At 34.4% G+C, this 20,154-nt stretch overlaps 1 long non-coding RNA gene across 1 annotated transcript; it reads right to left on the reverse strand.

Moving 5' to 3' along the window:
• Nucleotides 1–3,956: 3,956 nt before the first annotated feature.
• Nucleotides 3,957–6,703, reverse strand: LOC141633892 (uncharacterized). The gene is made up of 3 exons (XR_012538645.1): nucleotides 6,522–6,703; nucleotides 6,357–6,430; nucleotides 3,957–4,123 (listed from the first exon to the last, which is right to left on the reverse strand). It is a non-coding gene; the product is annotated as an uncharacterized LOC141633892 (long non-coding RNA).
• Between the last annotated feature and the right edge of the window lie 13,451 nt (nucleotides 6,704–20,154).

Below are 20,154 nucleotides of genomic sequence, written 5' to 3' on the forward strand. Positions count from 1 at the left end.
AAAGAATCAGTCCGTGGAAACTTGATCCATAAAAACGTTCTAAGTTAGTGTCTAGAGTTTAGGACGGAGTAGTCCTTTGACTCTTTGGCAACCGGAGTAGGTTGCGAGGTACCTTGTTCTAGGACGGAGTAGTTCTTGAACTTGTGTCACAATCGGAGTAGGTTGTTGGTCTTTTTATTGTACGAGTTTTTAGTAGTCGGAGTAGATCACTAAAATTAATCAATAAAAAGTAGATTGGACGTAGGCACCTGAGTTCTTGCCGAACCAATTCAAAAATCTCGTGTTTAATCTTCATTTGTCCTTTATTCCGCTGCTTTCATATTGTTTTGTTTTATTTGCTTAACTCTTGTGAAACAGTTCCACATACTGTCACATTCGTTCTGTAGCTTGTACTTCATACGTTGAGCCGAATAACAACAGTCAGAACCATTGTTATCTTCAGACTTTAGCAAACTTGTTTTTTCCTTTTAATACTCGTTTAATCATTCAATATTAATCGATGTATTCACTTATCTTCTATATCATCAAACAACTTACTTTAATTCAATAAAGTTTTAAGTTGAAATTTTTTAAATAGTACCTAATTCACCCCTCCCCCTCTTAGGTACTTGAATCCATAAACTCTTCAATGTTCAATGCGAGGTGCACTTAGGTGTATGAGGAAAAGCTGAGACCAATTCCTACAGACCAACGCCATGTTTGCCTTATCTTCGTAACAATTGACTCGGTTAAATATGTTAGTCACTAGATCTTGATTATTGAAAACATCATCAAGTTGGGCTTGATAACGGTTGTCAGTGAGCTGAACTTTGACTAAGGGATCAAATGACAAACTCATAGCCTCTTTTTTTTTCTCTTACGTAATTCTCGGCAAAAAGTGCTTTATCTTCTGCAACAATATTGACTACCCACCCCTTGCACCAATTGACCATACTTGGCTATGTATAAGTAATTTAACAGTAAGAGAATGACCTACAAGCATCACAAATTGAACTCTCGAATGAAAAAAACAGAAATAGAAACTAGTAATGAAAATAGTACAAGCATTCCGTCATTTGAAATATCACATTAAGCATGCAGAAAAGCACTAAGATAAATTCAGGAAATATCACATTAAGCATGCAGTACAGGTATTGCATCCAAGTTTAGAGAGTGCATTAAAATGTAGTCTATCATTACTTTGGGGTAAGGGATGAAACACAAAAAATAGACGAAGCTATGTAGATTTTCTTACTCAACGTACTTTGGTCAACAACATCATTTATGCTTGAATTTGTTGGGTTTGGTGGGAAATAATCTTTCACTGATCCGCCTCATTTTATTGGTATTTTTTTTACTGGTGTTTTTTTTCTTCCTTGCAATAGTCTTTCGCCCCATATCTGTAAATGCGTTGACTGATGTTAACATGGGTGAAAATAGAAATTTCGGCCAATGCACAATCGAGAGCATTAAAATGTAAAAAAAATGCAGATTTTCCGAGTCAAGGGCTAACTACTAATTAAGCATTGACACCTTATTGACAATGGACAAACTGCTAATTTTAAAGTGACACATTATTCGATGCAGACAGAACCTTATTTGATGCACATTAAACCCTATTTCATGCATACTGGACCTTATTTCATGCATGTGCAGAGGACTAGTATCCTAAAACCTAAGCCTAATTGTCTAAAAAAAGCTGAAAACATCAAGCAACTACCAGCTGGACTATTGTTTCAGATCCGAGCAATACAGATCATTAAAACCAAAAGATCATCACAAATCCGCAAATTCAATTATAAAAAATTACTTGAACATGCAATCAGAACAAAAATACAGGACTCACTAAACAATAAGCAACATATAAACTATGAATTTCTATGCAAATGAGTTGAAAGCATAGTCTTGACTCTTGACACAATCTGATGTTGCTGCAGAAAGACTTGAAAAATGTACAAATTTGATTCAAAATAAATTCAATGCGAATTGGTGACACAATCAGATTATCATGCTAGACACTCGAAAATTATAATCCTTAGAACCTAAACCTATAGAGAACATCCGAAATCATCAAGCAAAGTGATAGATCTTAGCAATATAGATCATTAATAATTCAGAGATCATCTAAATTCCACATTTTCGAAACGTAGAACAAAAACTCGATCATGCAATTGAAAATAAGACTAGAAATCTAAGAATTCGTCATAGAATAACAATTAAAGACGTTAATTAGGGAAATTACTGCAAATTAGGGTTAATAGCTGGATAGGAATTGATGAATGTCGGGGGAAAAATACATGTATGATAAAATTAGAGTGGAATCGCCATTAATTTGAGAAGCATATTACCTTAATTTGTAGGAATGAGATTGATAAATCTCGCGAAAATGATGGTGATGAATGAATTGAACCGTAATTTGAGAAGCAGATGATCGGAGAGTGATGATTGGAGACAATAAAGGTAGGAGAGTGATGATCGGAGACGATGATCGAAAATGGCGACGGAGATGATGATGGTCGAAGAGAGAGAAGAAGATGAGTGAGAAAGTGAAAATGAGGAAATGATTGAGATTGAAGGGTTTAGGGGTGAGCAGCGTAAAATTATTATTATTATTATTATTAATTATTAATATTAGTATTAATAGTATTATTAGTGGTTCTCATGGTTCTCATCATCCTTGTGGTTCTCATATGATCCCGAATATATATATATATATATATATATATATATATATATATATATATATATATATATATATATATATATATATATATATATATATATATATATATAGGATCCGTGTGAACCTATGTTAGGGTGCGAACTTATGAACTGACCAAAAGACTAACAAAAAATTCTCACGCTCATTTTTTTATGCAACCACTCACACTCCACCTCACCCTCTTCCTTCATTCACAGTGAACTAACCTCCACTATATCTCTTTCTCTCATCTCTATGCACAACCTCCACCGCCGACGCCGCACAGTCAGACCACGCCGACAATCTCCAGCAATGCCATCATCGCGGCCCATTCTTTTTCTTTCTCCTATGCACCTTATCCCATCTCTGACCTCCTTATCGCACTACCACTAATACACTAGAGTGGTTTTCGGCCTAAATTGGAACTACATGGCTTAAAATCTTCCAATAATGTCATTAATGGAGTTAGTTTTTTGTAATTATTTTTTGTGTTTCATAGCTATGTGATTTAAATCACAATATTTTAAAAAAAAAAAAAAAAGAGATCTATGGTGATTGTGGGATGCGTCGAGTGAGAATGGGGATTGTGTTCGTCGTTTTTGCAGGGTGGGATGTTTTAATAGATGTCGCAGTGGGGTCGGCGGGAGGCTGGTGTGGTGGTATCGTGGCGAGCAGAGAGAACGGAGGATGATGGTGGTAACGATTAGGTTGGAGTACGGGTGATTCTTTTTCAGATCTTGTATTTTAGATCTTGAATTTGCTAACTAAAGAGGTGGTTTCGTGTTCTATAGTGGATGTGGTGGCTGATGATGACGTCGGGAAGTTAAAGTAGGATAGGAATGGTGGCTGCTGATATCACTGACATTTTCTGGGGTGGCCGGTGATATCATCGGTGTTGGTGATGTCACCGGTCTTGTCTTTGGGATGGTGGTGGTAGTTGTGTAGTGTTAGTTGGGATTAGCTTCGTAATGGTGGTGACGGTGGAGGTGGAGGTGGCGGTGGTGGTGCGGAGGCGACGATGGTGGGCGTTGAGGGTTGGGGTGGCAGTCATAGTTGGTGGATACATTTAATATGAGACTAGATACACTTATAAGTGCTCTAGGTACATGTGTATCTAAGTGGTGGTGGTGGTGGTGGTGGCGGTAGTGGCGGTTGTGAACCCCCGCAATAACGGTAAGAAAATACAACAAGAAAAATGCGGAATGTAGGAATTTTTTGAAACTTTTAAAGTTTAAACCGCGGGTTCATTAAAACCTAAAACATAAAAGAATGCGGAAATAAAGTTAAGTTTATACAAACGTGATAGGCAAAAGGTGAGGGAAAATATATCCCTCGAATGACAAAACGATAAAAGGTGAGTCTAAGCAATCCTAATAAACCGACTAGTAGTCCAAGGTGCTCGCTAGCTCACACGTATAACCCCACAAAGGCATCTTCACAAACCTGTCATTCATGTAAACATGAAAGCCATAGTCAGTGGGGAGTAACTCAAGGTTCTCCCAGCCACAAATTGTCAAAATGATCATAGCAAAGAACTCAATTAAGTAAATCATGTAAGATACTTAAAAAAGATATGAACATCAAGCTTATATTTATACATGACAATTAAATGAGATGGAACAAGATAGATCAACATTAGCATAATAAAGACTCAACTATTCATGTGAGATAATTAAATAATATGAAAGACAAGAATACGGTCGTTTAGACAAAGGCACACATTTTAAGAAAATATATTATAGATATGACATTGGAATTCGAATCATATGAAGTAGATTAGTAAGAGATCAACCAAATACAAAACACGTGAATGGAAACCATAGCCATTACTTTGAAAACCTCTTAACAAACATTGCACGAGACGTGGCTACTAATGTCACATTCATACTTATGGCTTGCATCTCACCATAAGAACGGATGGGAACATCAATCCCGATGATCATATCGCAACTAGAAGGCTTACATCTCACCTTTAGTATCCGATAGGACCAAGACTCTCACATCCAAACAATGACAATATCTATAACCAAGCAAGACCTTTACTACTCATTAAATATAATTCCCCTGGTAGGACGACAATGATAATCACAAAGACTCAGTCCTAGTCTAAATCTGGCTAGACTCTCGGGACAGTACAGTTCCCGATTCGTCATGTGGAAGGACAGTCCGCATCCAAGACTCGTACAACAGATCGGAATTCGAGAACCCACAATCGTCAGGACAGTCCGAAAGAGGCGGAAGATATGAGCTAAACCCATAATTGGCAGATCGGCGCAAGTAGGGCGTAAAGATAAGTCAAGCAATAAGGTATAGCATAAAGGCATTATCATAAGAATACGACTCACTACAAGTAATCATTTATAATAAATCTTTCATACTTGTAACATAATAATAAATATTTCATTTCATAATTTAACATGCCAGTTAGATAAAATATAACAAGCAATAATGAATAATTTACATTACGTAAAATTACGGAATAAAATGAAACCGACACAAGTGGGTCATTCATAAGTCCACACTAACATATTGAGTTGGCCCAAAAGCTTGAAGCACACAAGCCTAACTAATATAACATAATAAGCTCAACAAGTAAAACATAATAAGCCCAACAAGTAAAACATAATAAGCCCACCATATATAACATAATAAGTCCAACATATAAAACATAATAAGTCCAATATATGAAACATAATAAACCCAACTTATTAAGCATGACATACCCAAGCTAACAAAACATGACAAACATAAGGAAAAACAAAGGAAGGACGGAAGTAAGGAGTATTGGCTACTCAGCCCGTGACCACCCTAGCAACGGCCATGCCGTGGCCCTGCTGCCAACTCACGGCCAGCCGCCCCGGTCAGCCCTACTGTGACCAACACCTTCAAAGGCGGTCCAACACACTACATCAATCCCTCATCCAAAGCACTCATAAAAGTAAACGACATAACAATTTTTTGAGCATGTTTGAGACGAAAATTTACGACGACATTACGACTTAAAAACAGCCGCCTACAAGCACCACGTTAGAAACCTAACTAGTCCCACTACCACGCCCAATAGGGCAGCCGTGTGCAGCCCCATAGGCAGGCTGTGGACAGCCCTATACCAGTTTCAAAACCGTGTCAAACAACCCAAGATTCGACTACCCAAAATAGAGTATAAAACCGTCCCATATTACTTCATTTTTTCCCATAAAACAGTCCAAAGATGAGTTATAATAAGACAACATTTGAGACAATATTAAGACGGAAATTCCCTGGTATAAAGCACGCTAAAAAATAGTCCTGAAGGCTACATACTCCGTTTCCAAAACAGTCCATTCAACTACAAATTAAGATGGAAATGAAAGCAAGGTTGCGACGGAAAAAAAGCACGTTAAATATATGATTATAAGCCACTCCATTTACTCCAACAACACTCGAATTTACTGTGTAAAACAGGCCATTTCTACCCGTCTTTGGAGACGAAAATCCACCCGAATAAAACCCACCATACCCGAAAATATTAAGGGGTCACAAGCTATGGAACTACTTTAAATAAGCATGTAAAGAGACTAATAAAACCATACATATGAGTAAAGTATAAAGAACCAAACTTTATCATACGAGAGTATATAAAACGACCCATAGAACGAAATTTCGACGTTTTTGTCGAGTAACCTATCACCGTTACCATAAAAGCTCTTTAATCTTCAAGTAAACGGTCCACAAAGCTCGAGTCTTCCTCCGGGTCTTCGAATCCTTCACCTAGCAACCATAATACATGAAATTGGCTACCAAAACGCAACACTTTAATACGGGTCAAGACGAAAACTCAACAAAAACGGAACTTTCTTACCTAGAAAGTTGAAGGATGGAAAGGGGAAGATAATGGCGCAAAAATCAAAGGAAATGGTTGAGAAATGAGGGAGAAATCTAGGTTTGAAAGTCACGCAAAAATAGTGTTTAAGGCTTTGAGTATTGTTGTGTTTGCTGTGATGTTTTCCGGGGATTTTTTCGAAAAAGAAAGAGGATGGGGTGGTTGGGATTGGCTCGTCTATATATTTTTTTGGTGTGAGTGTGAGAGTGTGTGAGTGGACAAAAGATATAATTTTACTTAGGTACAAAAAGTGAGCAATGTGTTGTCGGTATGGGATAGGTCGGGATTAAACTAGTCTCACATGAGAAATGTGACGATCTTTTGCTTGACGGAAATACGTCTTAAATCTACTATATCTTAAGACGGAAAATATATATTTTTATATAAACAAGCTTATAAAAAATGTAACTTTTATAAAAATTATGTTTAAGAAATGAAATTAAATAATTTAAAATATAAATAGAACAATAGAATGGTTAAATAAATTATAAATTCTAAAAATGGGAAATTCGCGGGTGTCACAATCACCCCACCTTTTAAAAAGATTCGTCCTCGAAACTTGAAAGTAGAAAATGGAAGGTTATGAAGATAAAGCGGGACTTTTGAAATTGGTAACTAAATCATTAAAAGGTTACTTATTGTAAGAATTAAAATCCCTTCAAAATTTTCAAGTAGAATTTTCCAACAGTACCAGATTCTCGTCAAAGGAACGGAAGTGTTCTCGTTGCGCATTCAAGAACATCAGCATTCCAAATCAAAGATAAGGTCAAATACCAAATTATTTGCAAAAATCCAAAATCAATATACTTCCAAAAATATTTATGGAGAGTTTTCAAAAGTATAAGTCTCTTTCATGGAACGAAATTGCTCTTGTCGTGCACACAAGAGTGCTAACTTTCCAAGTCAAAGACAAATTCAAAACAAAATCATTCGCCGATAAGCGTAGAACAAGTTATTAGACGTCTTTAATAACGAGTCCTAACATCCCATCAACGTTAAAACCAAATGAAAATAGTAATCCACTCAAATTTTATCTTACAAAAGTCAAATGAAAATTAAAAGATTCATTTTTAAAGTCTAAAAGGAGTTAAGTTCCTAAAAAACTTTTTATCAAACTTTGACAAAGAATCATAAATAGATTAAAGTTAGTTAGAAATTGAGCAAAATTAAAAGCAACTCGGGTTTAGCAATCAAAATCAAGATAAAGGAGCCTATATTCAAAGAACAAATAGGGAGCTAAATCAAATTTTCACTTTCAAACCTTTAAAATAGGTAAAGTTTTGTAAAAGTAACATAAATTTTTAACAACAAACCAGAAATAGTAGCTTGAAGTGTTTAGGAATTGTACGAAATGAAAAGTAACTTAGACATCATAAATACAAAGTACGCTAAGGGAGTCCAAACTTAACCAACAAAAGAGCTATGATGAACTTCCTAGGGCTAAGAGTCGAAGTCAGGTCAACAAGGATGTCAAAGGTAGAGTTTTTATAAGGCTCTAGACTAGAATCCAAACGGGAAGCACGACGAAAAGAGTAGGAGATGCATGAACGATAAAGCTTATGGTCAAGGAAGAGGGAAAGGTACAAAGGTGAGTCAAGAAGATAAATTTACAAAAAGTAATTCAAGGGTAAGGCAGGAAGAAGGATACAAGGGGAAATCCCATGGTAAAACAAAATGAGTTTAGAAGAAGGATGAGCATCACGAGATAAAAGCAAGGTAAGGTTGATCAAGGATAGAAAACACACCCGTAACGGTGTCGGGATGAACGGCGGCTCCGACTTGATTCTTGACATGAATGGCTCTTCTTGGCTTAGCTTCCGGAGCCTGAGGAGGAGGAGTCTTCTTTTCGGGGCAATCCTTGATGAGATGTCCGGGCTTCTTGCAATGGTAACACATCAAGGGCATATCATAGCATCCAATCCCGGGGTGATAAGCTTGCCTAAACTTGATGCACTTACGGGTCTCCTCAGGGTTGTCTTCCGACGGGGAAGCTTGTCCACCTTGCACTTGTCGACTTGGTATGAGCTTCTTCTTCTTGTTGTTAGAAGATGACGAAGATGAGGGCACAAAGGGTCTCTTGCCACAGAAGTTAGGATGATGATTGACTTGAGCATTGACATTCCGTTGATTTCGAAGAATTAGAGTAAGGGCTCGCATGATAGTATTCTCCACCTCGGTTGGTCGCACCATCTTATCAAGACACCAAATAAATCAATCAAGTTAGCACTTAACAAAAGGCATACACAAAGAGACTACCAACTTAGGTCCTTAGTTCTACCCATCTCTCATTCACTATTCAAGGTCAAGTTCAAGATTTAAGTTTGGGGTACACATGTGTGCGTCGGGAGCAACAAAGTCTCTGATACCAACTGTGAACCCCCGCAATAACGGTAAGAAAATACAATAAGAAAATACGGAATTTTAGGAAATTTTTGAAACTTTTAAAGTTTAAAGCGCTGGTTCATTAAAACCTAAAACATAAATAAAGAATGCGGAAATAAAGTTAAGTTTATACAAACGTGATAGGCAAAGGTGAGGGAAAATATATCCCTCGAATGACAAAACGATAAAAGGTGAGTCTAAGCAATCCTAATAAACCGAATACTAGTCAAAGGTAGCTCACACGTCTAACCCTACAAATGCATCTTCACAAACCTGACATTCATGTAAACATGAAAGCCACAGTCAGTGAGGAGTAACTCAAGGTTCTCCCAGCCACAAATTGTTAAAATGAACATAACAAAGAACTTAATTAAGTAAATCATGTAAGATATACTTACAAAAGATATGAACACAAGTTTATATTTAAAAATGGCAATTAAATGAGATAGAACAGGATAGATCAACATTAGCATAATAAAGACTCAACTATTCAAGTGAGATAATTAAATAATATGAAAGACAAGAATACGGTCGTTTAGACAAAGGCACGCATTTCAAGAAAATATAATATAGATATGTGATTAGAATTCGAATCATATGAAGTGGATCAGTAAGAGATCAACCAATACAAAACACATGAATGGAAACCATAGTCATTACTTTGAAAACCTCTTAACAAACATTGCATGGGACGTGGCTACTAATGTCACATTCATACTTATGGCTTGCATCTCACCATAAGAACGGATGGGAACATCAATCCCGACAATCATATCGCAACTAGAAGGCTTACATATCACCTCTAGTATCCGATAGGACCAAGACTCTCACATCCAAACAATGACAATATCTATAACCAAGCAAGACCTTTACTACACATTAAATATAATTCCCCTGGTAGGACGACAATGATAATCACAAAGACTCAGTCCTAGTCTAAATCAGGCCAGACTCTCGGGACAGTACAGTTCCCGATTCGACATGCGGCAGGACAGTCCGCATCCAAGACTCGTACAACAGATCGGAATTCGAGAACCCACAATCGGCAGGACAGTCCGAAAGAGGTGGAAGATATGAGCTAAACCCATACTTGGCATATTGGCGCAAGTATGGCGTAAAGATAAGTCAAACAATAAGGTATAGCATAAAGGCATTATCATAAGAATACGACTCACTACAAGTAATCATTTATAATAAATCTTTCATACTTTTAACGTATTAATAAATATATCACTTCATAATATAACATGCCGGTTAGATAAAATTTAACAAGCGATAATGAATAATTTACGTTACGTAAAATTACGGAATAAAATGGAACCGACACAAGTGGGTCATTCATAAGTCCACACTAACATATTGAGTTGGCCCAAAAACGTGAAGAACACAAGCCCAACTAATACAACATAATAAGCTCAACAAGTAAAACATAATAAGCCCAACAAGTAAAACATAATAAGCCCACCATATATAACATAATAGGCCCAACATATAAACATAATAAGTCCAACATATAAAACATAATAAGTCCAACATATAAAGCATGACATACCCAAGCTAACAAAACATGACAAACATAAGGAAAAACAAAGGAAGGAGGGAAGTAAGGAGTATAGGCTACTCAGCCCGTGACCACCTTAGCAACGGCCAGGCTGTGGCCCTGCCGCCAATTCATGGCCAGCCACCCCGGTCAGCCCCACCATGAGCAACACCTCCAAAGGCGGTCTAACACACTACAACAATCCCTCATCCAAAGCACCCATAAAAGTAAACGACATAATAAGTTTTTGAGCATGTTTGAGACGGAAATTTACGACGACATTACGACTTAAAAACAGCCGCCCACAAGCACCGGGTTTGCAACCTAACTAGTCCCACTACCACGCCCAATAGGGCAGCCGTGTGCAGCCCCACAGGCAGGCCTTGGACAACCCCGTACCAGCTCCAAAATCGTGTCAAACAACCCAACATTCTACTACCCAAAACAGAGTATAAAACCGTCCCATATTACTTCATTTTTACGCACAAAACAGTCTAAAGATGAGTTATACTAAGACAACATTTGAGACAAGATTAAGACGGAACTTCCCAGGTATAAAGCACGCTAAAAAAACAGTCCCGAAGGCTACATACTCCGTTCCAAAACAGTCCATTCGACTACAAATTAAGATGAAAATGAAAGCAAGGTTGAGACGGAAACAAAGCACGTTAAATACATGATTAACAGCCACTCTATTTACTGCAACAACACTCGAATTTACTGTGTAAAACAGGCCATTTCTACCCGTCTTTGGACGGAAATCCACCCGAGTAAAACCCACTATACCCGAAAATATTAAGGGGTCACAAGCTAGGGAACTACTACAAATAAGCATGTAAAGAGACTAATAAAACCACACATATGAGTAAAGCGTAAAGAACCAAACTTTATCATACGAGAGTATATATAACGACCTATAGAACGAAATTTCGACATTTTTGTCGAGTAACCTATCACCGTTACCTCGAAAGCTCTTTAATTTTCAAGTAAACGGTCCACAAAGCGCGAGTCTTCCTCCGGGTTTTCGAATCCTTCACCTAGCAAGCATAATACACGAAATTGGCTACAAAAAACGCAACACCTTTAAGACGGGCCGAGTCGAAAACTCAACAAAAACGGAACTTTCTTACCTAGAAAGTTGAAGGATGGAAAGGGGAAGCTAATGGCGCAAAAATCAAAGAAATGGTTGAGAAATGAGGGAGAAACATGAGTTTGAAAGTCGCGCAAAAATGGTGTTCAAGGCTGTGAGTATTGTTGTGTTTGCTGTGATGTTTTCCGAGGATTTTTTCGAAAAAGAAAGGGGATGGGGTTGTTGGGATTGGCCCGTCTATATATATTTTTGGTGTGAATGTGAGTGTGTGAGTGGACAAAAAAGATTATTTTACTTAGGTACAAAAAGTGAGCGATGTGTTTTCGGTATGGGATAGGTCGGGATTAAACTTGTCTCACATGAGAAATGTGACGATCTTTTGCTAGACGGAAATACGTCTTAAATCTACTATATCTTAAGACGGATATTATTATTATTATTATTATTATTATTATTATTATTATTATTATTATTATTATTATTATTATTATTATTATTATTATTATTATTATTATTACTATTACTATTACTATTACTATTATTACTATTACTATTATTATTATTATTATTATTATTATTATTACTATTATTATTATTATCCGACTGAAAATATATATTTTTATATAAACAAGCATATAAAAACTGTAACTTTATAAAAAATTATGTTTAAGAAATCAAATTAATTAAATTAAATAATTTAAAATATAAATAGAACAATAGAATGGTTAATTAAATTATAAATGCTAAAAATAGGAAATTCGCGGGCGTTACAGCGGCAACGGTGGTGGTGGAGGCAGTGGTGATGGTAGTGACAGTGGATACACAAAATACCACCCTAGGTATACTTGGTATTACTACACTACATGATACACATGTATGCGGTAGTAATACTAAATGTATCCGGTAGTAATACCAAGTGTATCTAGGTAGTACTACCAAATGTAACTAGGTAGTATCCCGTGCTTCACACGGTCTGTTTTTATATTTTATTATTATAATTGAAGGAAAAGTTATATAATAGATATATGACATTTAATATTTTTCTTAAAAATAAAGTAGATTAAAATATTTCAAATCTTATTTTTTTTTACTGATTTACTTCAAAGTATTTTTAAATAAAATATATAAAGTAAGTAATAGACAACGGTTTATAAATGATACCGTGTATACAATATTTATTTGAGAATAACTAAAAAGAGGAATTATGATTCCTATTTTCTCACATCTCTTATAATACAAATCTCCTTAATAATCATTATTTTTATTGCGATTATTCATATGCACTTCTTTCCAGAGTGTGCATACCTACTCTTTACCGCAATGTATATACCCACTTGAAATCATGATATTTCTCGTTTCTTTTCAATTAAACAAAAGAAATTGCATACAAAAGAACTATATGGAATTCAATGCTAAATTATCTTGTAAAGCCCTCAATTTGCATGATAAGATTTAAATTTTTTTTTATCATAACTCCATGGTATAAAAATATTTAAATAGTATTTTGACAATTTAAAATTTGTATGAATAGAATTTTTTGATACATGCAAAATATAAATATAAATAATGTATATACATACCTAACTCTTACGTAAATTTGATTATATTGTACTACATACATGCATTTAAATTAAAAAAAAGTGAAGTACATTTCATCTTTGGAGAGTACACATTCATTGAACTTATATTTTAATTACTCTAATGAAATTATACTCATACGGTAGCATTTTTCGCGATAAATTTAAAAATTTTAGTTTCATAAGTTTTCTCAAAATATTTTTAAAAGTAACTATATTATTTATTTAATTTAATCTAATAAATAACTTTATTAAATTATTGTTGATGTTAATGCTACAAGTTTCGTATCCACAGCTTCCCAATCCAGTTTATATATATATATATATATATATATATATATATATATATATTTTATATATATATATATATATATATATATATATATATATATATATATATATATATATATATATATATATATATATATATATATATGTTAGACCGACACAAATGGGTGTGACTCAGAATACCAACTGTTACATATGTGGAATGGCTATTGAGACTCACAAGCATCTTTTCCAAGAATGTGTTTATGTGATTAAGTGTTACAAGGAGCTGTATGCTTGGTTAGGAGTATCTGATAAGAAGAAGCAGGTGGTCTCTGTTGATGAGGTGTTAAAGCAACGAGGCTGGTCTGGTATTGTGAGGTTGGTTATCTGTGCTCCGGTGGTAGCTTTGCAGTATAATATTTGGCAGACACGGAATATATGCAGGTTGGATGGCATGGTGCCTCAACCAGGAACTCTGCTGCAAAGAATCAAGAATGAGTTTAAGATGAGACTGATGGCTGTGAGCAAAGGAGTTATGAAACATCATGATATTGTGTGGTGTCAAACTCGGGGTCTTATGTAATTATTTTTTGTAGGCAATTTTGAGTATGTTTACTGATAGATGAGGTAGATGAGTTAATGGTTGTATTGGTGACATTTTTTGCCCTTTTTAGGGGATGAGCTATAATACTACTTACATTTCCACCAATATATATATATATATATATATATATATATATATATATAGAGAAAGGATCATGTAAGTCCACCTATTTTGGTTGAGTCCATAAGTCCTAATCTAAGCCTTTGGATGAGAAAAATAAAGGGCTGAGATTAGATCTAAGAAACTAAATGAATGGCTCTGATTTTACCAAAATATGTGGATTAGAATAAACCTATAAAAACCAAAAACCCTATCTTTTTTCCTCATTTTCTGCCTCTCTCTTTCTCACTCATCATCTCTCTCCCTCTAAAAACACTCACCTCTCTACAAACCCTAAATTTCTCTTCTCCCCAACAACCACCACCACCACCATCTCCTCTCCGGCCTCCTCCCTGCCACGACCTCACCGCCTCCCTTCCTCCTCTCATCTTTCCGCCGCGCCACCACAACATCACCGCACCACCGCTGCCGCACCATCACTGCCGCACCACCACCTGTCACACCCGCGCCTCCTCTTTCTATCTCCCTTTCTCTCTTTTTTTTTTCGAAAATTTCAGATTTACCAATAAAAATCTGAGATTTTTCATTTTGTTTCGAAAATTATACATTTCAGATCTGTTATGGGGTGTTTTTTTTTTCTGTTTTTGATTTTTTTTTTATGGTGGTGCCGCGGTGGGGTTTGGTCTTGGTGGTGCGTGGTGGACGGTGGTGTCGCCTCCCTCTCTTGCTTTTTTTTTTTTATTTTTTTTCCAGATCTGAGATTATAGGTTGTTGTTTTATGGGGTGGTTTTCTTTTTCTGTTTTTTTTTTATGGTGTTGCCGCGGTGGGGGATAGTGTTGGTGGTGCGTGGTGGACGGTGGTGTTCTGCCGCCTCCCTCTCTTGCTTTTTTTTTTTTTTTTTTCAGATCTGAGATTATAGGTTGGTGGTGGTGTTGTTAGTTGTTGGTTGTTGCGGTTTGGAGGTGGGACTGGGGTGGTGGTGCTATGGTGACTGGGGTTGGAGGCGGTAGGATGGTGGTGGCGGTTGATGAAAGAAGATTTATTAGTATAAAGTTACACTTCCGAGTATTAAAGTTACATATTCAAGGACTAGAATTACACTCGTAAAACAATAAAATTACATTTCTATTGACTAAAGTTACCACCTCGAGAATAAAGTTACACTCTTGAAAGACAAAAATTACACTTAAAAGGACTAAAGTTACAATATTAAAGTATATTAATGTAAATTTTTACATACAAACTAAAATTACGACTCCAACGACTAAAGTTACACTTGAAAAGGGTATAGTTACACTCATAAAAATATATAAAGTAAAATTTATACATATAAACCATCATACGACTAAAATTACACCTAAAACGACTAAAGTTACACCTAAAACGACTAAAGTTACAGTTGTATGGCAGTAAAGTTACACTTCTAAAGTTACATAAATTCAAAATTATTTATTTAAAATCACAACTTTATAACATAAATTAAATTTTTTGTGAATAAAATGGCTTGAAAAGGTTGAAATTACACTCTAAAAGTTAAAGTTACACTCAAAAGTCATTAAATGAATAAAGTTACACTCATAATGCAGTAGAGTTACACTCAAAAAATGTGTGGCTGAGAATAGGACTTAGGGACTCAACCAAAATGAAGGACTTACCTGAACCTATCTCTATATATATATATATATATATATATATATATATATATAAACTAATATGAGTTGGGTCATATTGTTTGAGTTATCCCTCTAAATCTGAATCACTCATATAAACTAAAATGAATGGCTGAGAATTAATCTTACAATTTGTATATAACACATGTAAGTTCAACATTTAGGCGGTTTCTGAATTTTATTTCAGTTTTCTCCCGTCATTTTCTCTTTCTTCACAGTTTCTCTCTATCATTCTCCTTCTACTACGATCTTCACTTAAATTCGTTGTTTGTTCTTCATTCTTCAATTTCTTCTATTTCGTTGTTCGTTGTTCTTCAATTTCGTGCGCACTAACTCTACTTCATCTTCAATTTCGTCTCATCATGTAATAAATTTCTTCAATTGCTTGAATTTCTTGCTATTTTTTTCGTTGATTTGTTCAATTGCTTGAATTTCTTTTGTTTTGTGTGTTTATTCTTCAATTTATTCAGTCATTTTGATTATGTAGTTCAATTTGTTGTGTTTTTCTTGTTAAATTACATTTCCTATTGTTTTCGCACAATTCTAGGGTTTTATTTTTCCGTTTTTGAATTTTGATGTTTTTCTTTTCTGGTGATTTCATTGTGCATTGTAATGAAGATAATGTGTTTATTTTGAAATTATTCTGTTATTGTAATATATTGATGAAGTTATTGTAATATAGTGATTTAGTTATTCTGTTATTGTAATATATTGATGTAGTTATTGTAATATAGTGATTTAGTTATTCTATATTATTTTAAAGTCAGCTTTAGTCAAGTCCAGTTTTTGAAATATGAAAACATAGTTATTCAATATATTATTTATTTAATTTAATCTAATAAATAACTTTATTAAATTATTGTTGATGTTAATGCTACAAGTGTCGTATCCACAGCTTCCCAATCCAGTTTACATATATATATATAATATATATATATATATATATATATATATATATATATATATATATATATATATATATAAACTAATATGAGTTGGGTCATATTGTGTGAGTTATCCCTCTAAATCTGAATCACTCATATAAACTAAAATAAATGGCTGAGAATTAATCTTACAATTTGTATATAACACATGTAAGTTCAACATTTAGGCGGTTTCTCAATTTTATTTCAGTTTTCTCCCGTCATTTTCTCTTTCTTCACAGTTTCTCTCTATCATTCTCCTTCTACTACGATCTTCACTTAAATTTCGTTGTTCGTTCTTCATTCTTCAATTTCTTCTATTTTGTTGTTCGTCGTTCTTCAATTTCGTGCGCACTAACTCTACTTCATCTTCAATTTCGTCTCATCATGTAATAAATTTCTTCAATTGCTTGAATTTCTTGCTATTTTTTTCGTTGATTTGTTCAATTGCTTGAATTTCTTTTGTTTTGTGTGTTTATTCTTCAATTTATTCAGTCATTTTGATTATGTAGTTCAATATGTTGTGTTTTTCTTGTTAAATTACATTTCCTATTATTTTCTTATAATTCTAGGGTTTTATTTTTCCGTTTTTGAATTTTGATGTTTTTCTTTTCTGGTGATTTCGTTGTGCATTGTAATGAAGATAATGTGTTTATTTTGAAATTATTCTGTTATTGTAATATAGTGATTTAGTTATTCTGTTATTGTAATATATTGATGTGGTTATTGTAATATAGTGATTTAGTTATTCTATATTATTTTAAAGTCAGCTTTAGTCAAGTCCAGTTTTTGAAATATGAAAACATAGTTATTCAATATTCTTACAAATGCAGCTGTTGTAACGTTACATGTCGGTTATTGTATTAGTTTAACATAGTTATTGTATTATACAAACTCAGTTATTGTATCTGACAGTGAGTTATTACGGTGTTGTGTGTATTAGTTGTTGTCATAAATTTGTCATTCTGATAATTTTTTATTCTGTTGCTCAGTGAGAAAAACAAATGGGTCCTAAATGTAACAGAGAGCCTGAAGTTGGTAATAGAGCTGATTTGAAATGCTCAAAAGTAAATTTTCCAAAAAAGAAGCTCAATAAGGTTCCTAGAACTCCAAGAGTGAAAATGTGAGTATATATCCCTCCCCCCTATTTCGAGTTTCTGTTTATTCTCCTTGTTTTGATGTGTCACTCTTTATTTTTGCTTGAATGTTTGTTTCAGTGCTGAAAAAGTTAAAGTGAGCTGTCGTCCTAATGGTTTGGTTAACCTGGTAAAACAACTTGTCCAAATCAGCGAAAGGCTGTCATTGACATCGGGTTTGGTGCTTTACTTTATTTCAAAGTGAACACTTTGCCATTGAGTATTATACCATTGTTTATGAAACACTTTAATGCAACTGCTCATATTTTTCAAGCAAAAGATATTAGTTTTTTCTTTCTAAGGATGAACTGTATGATGTTTTTAGATTGCCAAATGGTGGTGATAAGGTTGACGTTGTATACACTGGACATAGTTTCTTGTCTTCGCAATAGACATTGAAAGACGAGTTCCGGAAGAAGTTTAATGTAGAAGGGACAAATTATGTTACCATCCCTGCTGTTTATAATGCAATTACTGGTATGGGAGATGACGAGGGAGATAAATTTCGGAAGTTTTTTTGTCCTTTATGCTATGTCCATTCTCCTTGCTCCTCCTTCAACTTATGCAATTGACTTTTCAATTCTTAAAGCGGTGCAAGATGTTTCACGTATCCAGCATTTGGATTGGCGTGGTTATGTGTTTGATAGATTAGTCGAGGGTGTTGATGTTAGGTTCATATACCTATCATTAGAGATTTCTAATAGTGAACTAATTAACACTTTAACTTTACTCATTTAAGATCTAGTGCATGAATTACAAAATGAAGAGATAAAGAAGAAAACAATGTTCCTTACATTGTAAATGGTTCAAAATTTAGGGCACAAATAAGGACACCTTCCTTATTTGTTCTTGAGCTTAAATATTATGGATAATCCTCCAAAACAAATCTCAAGTGTAGAGATTCTCCTCTTGTTGCACCCAAAACAAAACTCTTAATACTAATATATTAATTAACTAGATTAATATACTAGTTATCCTTAACGATTCTAATAATATTTGTATTACTACTCTAGTAATAATATAATGCGATATTATAATTTTAGTTAAACCATTTATGAGATCTAAAACTAATTTTAGAGAGAAGAGGGAGAAGCATATAAAAATGATAAAATTGCATAATAGAAAAATGAGAACATTTTTCTCATTATAGAGGAGGGGGGCCGGTTTGGGGAGGTGAAGAAGGCCAATGCATGGCCTTCACCTTTTGCTTTTTCTCTTCTCTAAATCACAGGTTAGCATGGCTAGTTTTAGGTAATCATTGTGTCTTATTTTAACAATTAAAATAAAACACCCACTAATCCCCAAAGCCCTCCATTTTTCGGTCCACCCATAAAATGGACATCCATTTTATGTTTGTCAATTCGTCATTTGTAATAAGGTCATACAATATGTAACATGTAGCATGTAACATGTTATTAATCAATTTAATGCATATTTAAGAATTAAATATCATTATAGAAATTAATTAAATTACAAATAACAAATTGTCTAGTAATTCATAATTACATGGCATAAAACGGGTCATGTTAATATAATTCACAACATTTTGTAATTATAATTAACTAATCATTCTTATTTTAATTGTTTCATAAACAATAATCAATTTTAGTAATAAAATCTTTTAATTACTAAAATAATCTTATTTAATCAAATTATAATAAGATATAAATATTCTCACTCATAATTATAAATTGTTCAATTTTAAGGAATTAATTAATCTCTATGGTTATAAAATTAATTAATGTATCTATTAATGGAATTATCCTATAGGTGTGACCTTAAGGGATCAACTGATCATCACCGTTAAACAACAGTAATGTCAAACTCTAGTTAGCCAATCATTACCGATTAATGTTGATCAGTTGACTATATAATTGAATCATCCCTTGCGTATTCTTATCATGAGAGTTAAACATGTGATCGCACTATTGTTGAGGACACTTACTCCAACAAGATCCTACTTGTCCGAGACAAGTGTGCGTCACCAATTCTCTTGTCCTATTACAATCCCCCACTCAATGAAAGTGGTCTTGCAGGTCGTACTTGCATTTGATCATATCTTGAGTGGTTTCCTCGATCTGGAGTGTAACTGTCTGGCCGGAATTATCTACCATAGATACCTTCCGAGCGTAGCCACGCATTTTCAGTTCACTACTCCTCGAGTGGCCCTGAGATTTCAAACAACCCTGACAAAGGGGTGGACAATTCCTATCGCACTATCCCTTCGTATAGCCATAGTTCATCATGACCCAAAATATACTCATTTGACTTCAGTTACGATAGTCGTAGAGCATAAATCAAATCCAATCAGAAACTTGTGCCAACTTGGGCGAATAGTCTCTAGTCAAAACAACTGACT

This window comes from Silene latifolia, chromosome Y, assembly GCF_048544455.1.
Source record: "Silene latifolia isolate original U9 population chromosome Y, ASM4854445v1, whole genome shotgun sequence".
In the NCBI taxonomy this organism is placed as follows: domain Eukaryota; kingdom Viridiplantae; phylum Streptophyta; class Magnoliopsida; order Caryophyllales; family Caryophyllaceae; genus Silene; species Silene latifolia.